Consider the following 11162-nt stretch of genomic DNA (forward strand, 5'->3'; position numbering starts at 1 on the left):
ACTGTAACATATTTTTTTTGTGCCTTTTTTTCTCAGGTCTTGCTGATAGACACATTTTTGTGTCTAATTTGTCCTCAATGTCTGTATTGTTGGAACTCTATTTTTGTACTAATATTGTGTTTTTATGTATTTTTAGCAAATAAACATTTTTGGAAAATTCGGCTCGAAAAGTTGATTTTGTCACCCGGAGGACAAGTGTTATCCGGACTCTCGCTTTTGGATAAGGGGTAACTTAATTACTAAGGGTCACCCCCAAGGCAGCTGCTATTTGCACCCCATTTCTGGTTGGGGGGGACATCTTCTTCCCAAATTCAAAAACCAAAATTGGCGGGAAAAATTGTTATCAACTGGCAGATTTAGGGTTGGAAGTTTGGACGGGATTAAAGGAAACTCAACGACCCAAATTGATTGGGTTTGTTCCTAGGGCCTAGACAGAGCTGGTATGGGTGTTCAAATCGAGTTAGATTGGGTTGGATAATCGTGGGATGCGAAAACAGGGAAGTTGAGTTATTCTCGGCATTTTCTTGTTTATATGGAAGTTACGTGACCAAATGGGTAAAAAGTTATCCTGTTTGATTTGAATACATCCTATGAAGATTTGGAGAGGTTAAAACAAGCCAGCAGACGCGTGCATGGAAAGAAAATTTCTTGGGAATATTTTCATTCACTGCCGAGTAATGGGAAGATTTTTTTGGATTAATGAGAAGTTATTCTTGGTCCAAAGATGTATAAATATAACTCTTGGGTTAGAATAGAGGGTGTCGAGAGTTGGGAGGAGAAGAGAGGAAGCTGCAAAGGAAGAATCACGAATTCTCTCTGCTGCTGCTGCTGTTCGTGATGAAGATGAAGAACGGACTCGCAAGGGCAGTGGTTTATCAACAGTGATAAAGACTCACAGGCGTGGGTCGTAGGTGTGGGTCTTAGAACCACAGCGACAATAGCACTCCTCTTTTATCGTTCATTTGTGACGCTTACTGTGGGTCGCAGATTACAGTTTTACACAATTTTCTCCTTTTCTCTTCATTGTAAACACCATTTGAGCAATAAATAAATATTTTGAGCGTGTTTTTATCATGATGAGCTAAACCCAACACTGGGACGACGGAGGAGACCGAGCTTCATACATGGGTAATGTAATTAATTCTTTTTAAGACTTTTGCATTAAAAATTAATTGAAATATGATTTGATTAAATTGGGTGTTATTTGATTAGATGGGTCATGCTTAGCTTAGGTGATTTGATGTTCCATGCTTAACATTTACAAGCAATTTTTTGAGAATCTACTTTGGCAAAATAAGAGTCCATATAACTTATGTTTTGAGCGATTATTGTCGAGAATAATTCATTGAGCCCTATTTTATGAAGATTGGCCGAATCATTAGTCCCAGTACTCTTGCCCATATTGTTAATACTTTTTGTATATATTTTTATTTTTAAATCTTTACAAGTGCGAGCAACGAACTTTTACTACCACTTTCAAAACTATAACACTTGATCGAGAACGGCTTCAGTTTTTTTTTTGATAACCAACTTCTGTTATGATTTGGTAAAAAGGGTGTTTCTGGGAATTCTACACCTGTATTCCTTTTAAAAGGCTCTACCTCTTCAGCCCTCTCATTTCATCCTCTCTATCATGTCCTCCTCTAGTCTTTCAAGTAAAGAAAGTGATGTATGGACAGTTTTATTTCCCTCAAAGAAGATTCGTCTCGATTCTTCTGACAATGAGATGTGCTATGACAAACATGTCTCTTCTTCTGATGAGAACCCTTCTGTCTCTCAGTTTTATAAGCTCTCTCTAACCATGAATCTCGTTTTGGAACAAGTTCGTGCTCTGAAAATGAACTTGAAGTGTCTTCCAAAAAACTTGAGGAGAAAATGGATAGTCTTGAATCAAGGATTGACCTAATCAATGATGAGCTTAAAGAATATAGGGAATACGAGAAGCATATTCAAGGTAAGTGAAATGATTGTTAAGAGGTATAGATACCTAGTATGTCTTCTTTTTGGATTATTAGGAAGAATAACTAGTGCTTTGAATAGCGATGATTGTGACTACACATAGTTATTTTTGTTTTTTTCTTCTTATGTTATTTTTTAGGTTTATTGGTATTAATTTCTAAAAATATTTGGAGGATGATGTTTATTGCAGTATTTTAATGGTTTGTGATATTGCAATATTTTTTTTTATGGGATATGTATTATTTACGTCTGTGAACTTGAAGGTCCCATATTGCAGTCAAAAGTAAAGTCGTTCATGAATCGGTATTCGTATTGATGAAAGGACGAATGGATTTTTGACATATACAAAAGTTGAGCCTATGTAATCATTAATTTGATGGAAAATAGGATAAAATCTTTTGTTCAACAAGGATAAAGTCTATTATGTCGTTATGATGGAAAATAGAATAGATCCTTGTATGTTATCCACGGTATTGATCTTCATTGTTCCATTTTATTATGTTTTACCGTGAAGGCTCCATTGTGTGTCTTATGTTGAGCACCTTACAACTAAGTCGATTTACCTTGGCTTTGTTGGTTGTTCCATAAGATGTTATATGTCGAGCATTAGGAACTAAATTAATCAACTTGTTTGGTTATTTAGTTTGTACTCCATAAGTTTTCTTTCTTATGTCGAGTACATGTACGGTTAAGGTTGTCATATTCTATGATGAACTTAGTCGGGGTTCCATAAGTTCTCTTATGTTGAGCCCAAAATAATTAAATTGATTACTTCGGTGATTAGTTTGGTTATTTGTATTCCAATTAGATTAATTATAGGTTCTCTTGTAATTAATCTAGTTGAGATTTCATATATTCCACAAATTCTTGTGTTGAGTATATGAAAGGCTACACTATCATGCTCTTTCGTTAATGTATCATATATTCCGTAAGGTTTTCCTTATGTTGAGTATTTGAACGGTTAAGTTAGTCATCTCCGTGTGATTGACTTAGTCGTAGCTCCGTGAGTTTACTTATGTTGAGCACTTTAAATTAAATTGATCACTTTTGTGGTTTGATTTAGTTGCGTATTCCAATTGAATTAATCATGGGTTTACTTGTGATTAATTTGGCTGAGCTTTGGGTATAGAAAATCATTCCTATGGTTTTTGGTGTCCAATAAAAAATCCTTCTTTTCTTTCGAAATCAAGGTCGCTCTTGTTGTTCTCTCGGGAATGACATCAAATGGGGGAGAGTTCTTTTGAACTTGTGCTTAATGGTAATATCTTGCGGGGAGTGCGGCTGCGGAATTTTATAGGGGTTATCTTGTATCTTAAAACTCCTTGATGAATGATGTTAGCTTCGGATATTAGATTGCATCTAAATTAAGTTGGTATGTATTTTTATTTTGGTCATGAAATATCTCTAGTGGAAATTTCATTATGATCTCATTCTTGTACCTTTGCCAATTTTATTGACAAAAAGGGGGAGAAATATTGTAGTTCACACTACAAATACATATGGTTTTCGGATCATTGTGTAAGGGGGAGTGGTTTCCATGATCGAGATGGAGTATTGACTAAGGGGGAGTGATACATATCACCGTAGTATTATTGTTAAAGTCGCGATACAATTGGACTTTGATGTTATATAATAATACTATGACACTGTATAATAATGATCGAGAATCTCGATTTCTCTCATTGTTATAGCTACGGATCTTAAACAACGATGGTGCTAAACTTACAAACTTTGGGATCATTTGAGTACTTGGAAGGACGAAGATTTCAAGGAACGTTGAAGATTAGACCATGGAATAGGAGCCACTAAAGTTTATCTTGTTTGTATTTCATATGTATTAATAGTTTTGTCACTAAAATTGACAAAGAGGGAGATTGTTAGAGCATAGCTCGGTCAACCTCGCATGCGTTTTTATCTCAAGCATGTTTTTCAATGTTAGTGATCAAAACTATAAGTCTTGATTTCTAGCCGACATAGCTAAGTCTCGGACTAGGATAGAAAAGTGCAGTTGAGCTCAAGGACTTCATGGCGATTCATCATACAACAACGAAGATCTATACAAGGAACCGTGGAACTTCATCAACAAAAAGGTATGTGGAGACTTGAACTTATCTATCACTCAAAAGTCTATCTCTTCTATCTCCTACTTCTTATGAGACAAAAGTCGTATGCTATATAGACTAGATCATACACATTTGACATTTCGAGTTGGGCATTCATTGCTTATCTTTTATATCGAAATCGTGTGTTGGTAAAGAATTTCGCTTTGATCAAGTTTATCTTCACCTAGTGACGAAAGTCATGAAAGTTTCAATCACTTTGAGAATTTCTCTGACGTGAATCTTTCTGTGAATAACGGCTACATAGCGTCCTCTGAGAATGTCTCAATGATTGAAATACGAGTTTAGATTACATAACCATGTATTCCTTGAACCGAAGTTTTCGAACTTTGTTGATCAAGAGAAATCGGGAGGATTGTGGAATTGGCTTGCCAAGTCCGCGAACCTAGTTCGCAGACTCAGTCCCGAACTGTCGGAAGTTCTCGACCGAGAATTTCTGTTGGGATTTTCCAAAACTCGTTTGTTTGCTAAGTCGGCGAACTCAATCCGCTAACCCAGTCCGCGAACTGGCGGAAGTTATCTTTCCGAGAATTTCTGCTGAGTTTGGAAAACTCAACCAATTAACTTAAGCCCGCGAACTTGCTTGTGAACTTAAGAGGTTATGATCTAAAGATGTGCTCTGAACATGAAAAAATAAATTACGAAGGAATGCTTTATGAAAATCGTGGATATAATGTTCATGAGCCGATTCAATCGAATCGAATCATCTTTGTTTCAATTGTATCTTGTGTAGTTACATAAGATCTCATAGCAATTGAACAACTCTTTAACTAGTTCATTTGAGTCAATTGAACTAGTTATGGTGAAGAAGAACAAGGTTAATATGAAATGCTCATATGGTTAACCTTTTGGGTTACTATGTTGAACCAACATACACGTACACGTTTGGGCATGGTTTTCACGAACCCAATAAATGTCTACCCGAGTGTGTGTGACAAGCTAATTTCGATCTAACGGTTGAGAAATATTAGCTTGAATCTAAATCAGGTTTTCATCTAATGGTGAATAAGGATTGTTTTGTAACTAAGGCAAAACCCTGATTTGAAGGCTATATAAAGGAGACATCTAGCATTGTGCAAAACTAATCCCCACACGTCTGTGTGCTACTAGTGCGCCCGCTAGAGTCGATCTCCATTAACCTTTGATTTTCTTCTCTAAAATCAGGTTAACGACTTAAAGTCTTCATTGGGATTGTGAAGCCATACCGATACTATTTTTATTGTAGTTGTGTGATCTGATCTTGTATCTTCGATCGTACGAGTACAATCGATTGATTTACTTGAGATCATGAGAGTTCTCCGATAGGCAAGATAAAGAAGTCACAAACATCTTCGTCTCACTGTTTGTGATTCCTCGACAATCCTCTTGTGTATTCAGGAAGGATTGTAGAGAGGTGATTGATTAATCTAGGCTGTTCTTCGGGAATATAAGACCGGATTATCAATTGATTCCTGTTACCTTGATTTTATATCTAAAGACGGAACAAAACCTAGGGTTTATCTGTGGGAGACAGATTTATCCTCTTATAGACTTTTCTGTGTGAGACAGGTATGTTTATCATCAAGTCTGTGATTTTGGGTTACAGCAACTCTTGGTTGTGGGTGAGATCAGCTAAGGGAATCAAGTGCGCAGTATCCTGATGGGATCAGAGGCGTAGGAGTACAACTGTACCTTGGATCGGTGGGAGACTAATTGGGGTTCAACTATAGTCCAGTCCGAAGTTAGTTTGCAGTAGACTAGTGTCTGTAGCGGCTTAATACAGTGTGTATTCAATCTGGACTAGGTCCCGGGGTTTTTCTGTAGTTGCGGTTTCCTCGTTAACAAAATTTCTGGTGTTTGTGTTATTTCTTTTCCGCATTATATTTTATATAATTGAAATAATACAGGTTCTGTGTTCGTGATCATCAATTGGAAATCCAACCTTTGGTTGTTGATTGATATTGATTGATCCTTGGACATTGGTACCGTCCATGTATTCCTTGTATTTGATAAAGACTCCCTATTGTTTTTAGCTTGAGTAAAAATCAAATCAAGAGAGAGATATTAACTCCTTGAGATACTTTTATCTAGATTGAGTCTGACTGTTCTAGATGATTCTCTAGCAAAGTATTTCGGAGTTAGTCCATACAGATTGCTAAGCGAAATATTGGGTGGTGTTGTTAGACCCCCGCTTTTTCAAGTCTGACTGTCTAGTTGATTCTCTAGGAAGTATGTTGGAGTTAGTCCATACAGATTGCTAATCGAAATATTCGGTGAGGTTGTTAGACCCTCACTTTTTCAGGGACAACGAAGTAATTTAGGGGGTCTCCTACCAAAATGAGCTCTTTTCTTTATATTAGTAAGATTTACAGATTCCTTTACTGCATCCTCATTTACACCCTTGATTTATGTCCCTTGGAACACACCTGCAGTCACTCAAATAATGTTCCACATCAGATATCTAACATATCGACTATTTGTCGTTTCTCTCGCATGAGACATGAGCATCAAATATTGCGATTATGCATTCTTGGCAAACAGTTTTACTCATCATTTAACACAATCAAAAACAAAATTAATGTTTGAGTTAAGATTCCAAATGTTCATTTGATAGTGAAAGAGAGGGAAAGAGAAATGGATACCTCAAATTTAAAGAAAGACTTTGAAACTTCTATCCATGTCTCCTCTACAAATAACTCTTCAGTTATACAAACTCCCCGTCATCTGAAAGATGAAAACCCTAAAAAATATTTAATTTTGATATTAATGTATATATTCTAGCCTAACAATTTCCAATCTCAATTAAAATTTTGTTGAAAATCCCTTTATGAGGAAAACTCATGGAAAATCACATACCTCAGGGTTTGGAGACTCTGTCAGTGCATATTTTGAGGTTTCTTTTGCCTCTGGCAAGAAAATTGTAGAACTCGGTCTTGCATCTCTAATCAACAACATGCTTCAATCTATCTCCACTCATCATCGTTATCATTATCAGGGCGGATATTTCGAGAGAAATGGAGTGACTTTGAAACAAAAAATTGTGATAGATAAAAAAACCCAACTTACCTTAAGATTTTGATTCCTTTTTCTGTAAGAATTGATTTTCAAGTGAAGTAACTAGTTTTGATCACAGTAGCTGGGGCTGGGGATATGGAAAATAAATGTTGGCTTTGATTTCTAAGTCTTTGTTGTGGTATCTGTCAGTTACAACCTTTAATGAGGTGAAGATGACAAGTGGGCGAGAAAGTGCAAGGTTACTACTAGGGTACCAAATTGCTTCAGGCTGTGCCAAAATGCATATATGACAAAATATATACTGTAATAGTAAGGGATTGGTACACCCTAAACAATTTGGTACCCTATTAGGGGTCTTGAGAATGTGAGGGTTAAGGTTTGAGAAGGTGATAAATTGGAGGCGTAAATAAGGAGTAACAAATTATTTAGGGTTACTTGTGTGGGGCCATATTCAATGAGAAAGCTCTATTTTGTAATACTCTCACCAAAGTTGTTGTCACATGTCCATTTAATCGCCTAAAATTTCATGGGACATGACCGGCAATACTATGTGGTTTGAGTGAATAAAATTCACCCACAAGTACCCAGCCTTGCACACTTGCATCAAAGTATGCATTTTTCTTCACTCTTAAGGCATTATGCAACGGAAGTCTTCATCATCTTTCTCTCTAACTCTTTATGCGCCTCCATAAGCATAAGAGGTTTTCCATGTACTTAAACAATTCTCACACAAATCAGCAACATAAGAACACAAAGATATATTGCAACAAACCCATTTTATTGCATCAAAGGAAGATTACAAACTTTTGTCCATCACATGGACTATACTGGTCATCACCCTCTTGGTGATGCCTTATTCTCTCAAGTATGAGACTACATGTCTACAAAACTCTCTCTATGTGAACCTACTGACTTTATAATGTCTCTACACAATTTATACAGTGGTTCCAAGGGCCAAAAACTGTGCACAACACTTATACACGCATGGAACAACCATGTGTCTGATAAGGTAGTTCCATAACCGCCTAAAGTGTGTTTAACTGCTTAGCCTTTCCCAACTTGTGCCAAATTATGCCACACATATCCCAAATGGTTGTGGACACTCTAATAAGGTTATAAACTCATTTCATAACTATTAGAGCACTGCTCGGTCGAACTCGCAAGCGTTGCTATCTCATGCTTGTTTGTCAAGTTTAGTTGTCAAAACTATATACTTGATTTCTAGTCTACTTATAGCTATATCTCGGATTAGGATAGACTGTGTAGTTGAGATTTAGACTTCGCAGCGTCCACCAATTAAAGACGAAGATTTACTGAGGAGCTTGGAGGAACTTCATCAACAAAAGGTATGTGGAGATTAAAACTTATCTATCACTCAGAAGTCTATTCTATTCTATCTTCTAATGAGACTAAGTAGTATAGATGTATAGACTTTTATATTATACACATTTAGTATTTCGATTCGAGTTTATCTCGCTTATCTATTTCTCGAAATATGTGTTGGAAGCTTTTGCTTTAATGATGTTCATCATATTCTTGACGAGTTTAGTGGGAGACAATTTATTTGTTGGAAACTAAATACTAAGTCAGAAGATGATCATGTGAAAATTACCTTGAACATCTTACATGATTTGTGTGAGGCAGTTATTTGATGTTAGCTTGGAAGTTTCGTAATGATCATTCGATCACTTGAGAATTACTTGAAGTTAATGGTATGTGTGAGATTAACATTGTCATCTTTTAAGGATGTTTCAACGATTGAAATGAGAGTTTAGAACAATTAACTATGCGTGGATACAACACGGTATGCATACCTAGTATACGAACTGTATTGTGATAATCAGGTCCGGAACTCTTGTTTGCGTACCTAGTATGCGAACGGATTTATCTGAGAAGGTTTGGAACTCTTGTTTGCGTACCTATTATGCGAACGGGTTTACCTGAGTTGGGTCTGGGACAATTTTTTGTGAACCGGGTTTGCCAACGGGTTGACTAGGCCAAGGTCCGGAGCTGCTGTTCGCGTACCTAGTTTGCGAACACACTGGTTAAGATCTAAAATCGGTTATGTATGATTCTCATACTCATGAAATAAAACGTTTATGATTTAAAGAATGCAAAGTTTGCAAACCGTGGTTTAATGTTCATGAATTGATTTTTGTATAAGTACTTTGTACGATTACAAACCAATCCGATTTTGTTTCAATTTTTTCATGTATATTTCAATGAGATAGTGAACAATTAAATGACTCTATTTGAAACACAATTAGATTCATTTGATTATCTTTCATGTTTGACTGATCATCATATTTGATCTAGAAGTGTTTGATGAATATGGTTAAGTTAAAAGTGTTCATATGGCTAACTTAGGTTAATTGTTATTGAGCCAACTCAATATACACGTTTAGGTACGGTTAACCATATCTAAATGGAAGTATATTTCATTTGTGTGTTACTAGCTAAGACCATCTGACGATGGAGATTGATTGCTTAATTTCTAAGCAGACTTAGCTTGAATTTTAAATCAGGAGTTCATCTAACGGTGAATATTGAATGCTTTGTTACTAAGCTATCTTAGCTTTGATTGTAAGCAACCCTAATCTGAAACGCTATATAAAGGAGAACTCTCGCAACTAGAAAAACTAATCCCGACAATTTCTCGTGTCTTAGTTGCAAACTAGAGTCGATTCTCCTTTAACCTGGGTTTTTCCAAAACCATTATAGGTTAACGACTTGAAGACTTCATTTGGGATTCGTGAAGCCAGATCCAACTATTTTCTATGTAGTTGCGTATTCTGATCTTACTTGTTTAATCGTATTGAGTCTTATCTTCTCTAAGATTTACTCGAGATTTATCTCCGATAGATAAGATATAAAAAAGTAATCACAACAGTTCTTCGTCTCAGACTCTCTTGTGATTCTGCAATAACTTTTCATGTTAATCAGTTAGATTATTGTGAGGTGACTAATATTTCTAGGCGGTTCTTCGGGAGTATAAGACTGGATTATTAGTTGGTTCTTGTTCACCTTGATTTTATGAAAAGACGGAACAAAAACCGAATAAAGAATAAACATATCTATGGGAGACATATTTGTTTACAAGTCTTCGACTTTGGGTCGTAGCAATTCTTAGTTGTGGGTGAGATCAGCTAAGGGAATCAAGTGCGCAGAATCTAGCGTGGTTCTAGAGGCGTAAAGAACGCGAATGTAACTTAATCGGTGTGAGACTTGGTTGGGGATCAACTACATTCCAGTGCGAAGTTAACTTGTAGTAGGCTAGTGTATGTAGCGGCTTAATACAATATGGTGTTCAAATATGGACTAAGTCCCGGGGTTTTTCTGCAGTTGATAAATCCGACCATGATTGTTGGTGAAAAAGCGGGGGTCTAAACACCACACCCAATATTTCGCTTAGCAATCTGTATCGACTAACTCCAATATACTTTCAAGAGAATCAACTAACATTCAGATTCAATCTTAAGAAAAGTATATCCAAGAGTTATATCTCTATTTCTCAATTCAATTTGCAATCAAACAAATAGGAATTTTCGAGCCCGATTGAATATAAGAAATAATTTGGATATGGTATCAAAAACCAATATCCAAGTGTCAATCAATATAATGAACGACCAAAGGTTGGATTCACAATTGATTGAACTTACGCACAACCTATGATATTTCAATTATATAAACAAATATAATGTCGAAAAGAAATAACACAGACACCAAAAATTTTGTTAACGAGGAAACCACAAATGCAGAAAAATCCCAGGATCTAGTCCAGATGTGAACACCACACTATATTAAGCCGCTACAGACGCTAGCCTACTCCAAGTTAACTTCGGACTGGAATGTAGTTGAGCCCTAACCAATCTCACACTGATCAAGGTACAGTCGCATTCCTTACGCCTCTAGAACCACGCCGAATTCTGCGCACTTGATTCCCTTAGCTGATCTCACCCACAACTAAGAGTTTCTACGAACCAAAGTCGAAGACTTGATACACCAATATGTCTCACACATAAATATTGAATAGATAAATATGTCTCCCACGGATATACCTATGAGTTTTGTTCTGTCTTTTGATAAATC

Source organism: Papaver somniferum, chromosome 5, assembly GCF_003573695.1.
Source record: "Papaver somniferum cultivar HN1 chromosome 5, ASM357369v1, whole genome shotgun sequence".
Classification (NCBI taxonomy): domain Eukaryota; kingdom Viridiplantae; phylum Streptophyta; class Magnoliopsida; order Ranunculales; family Papaveraceae; genus Papaver; species Papaver somniferum.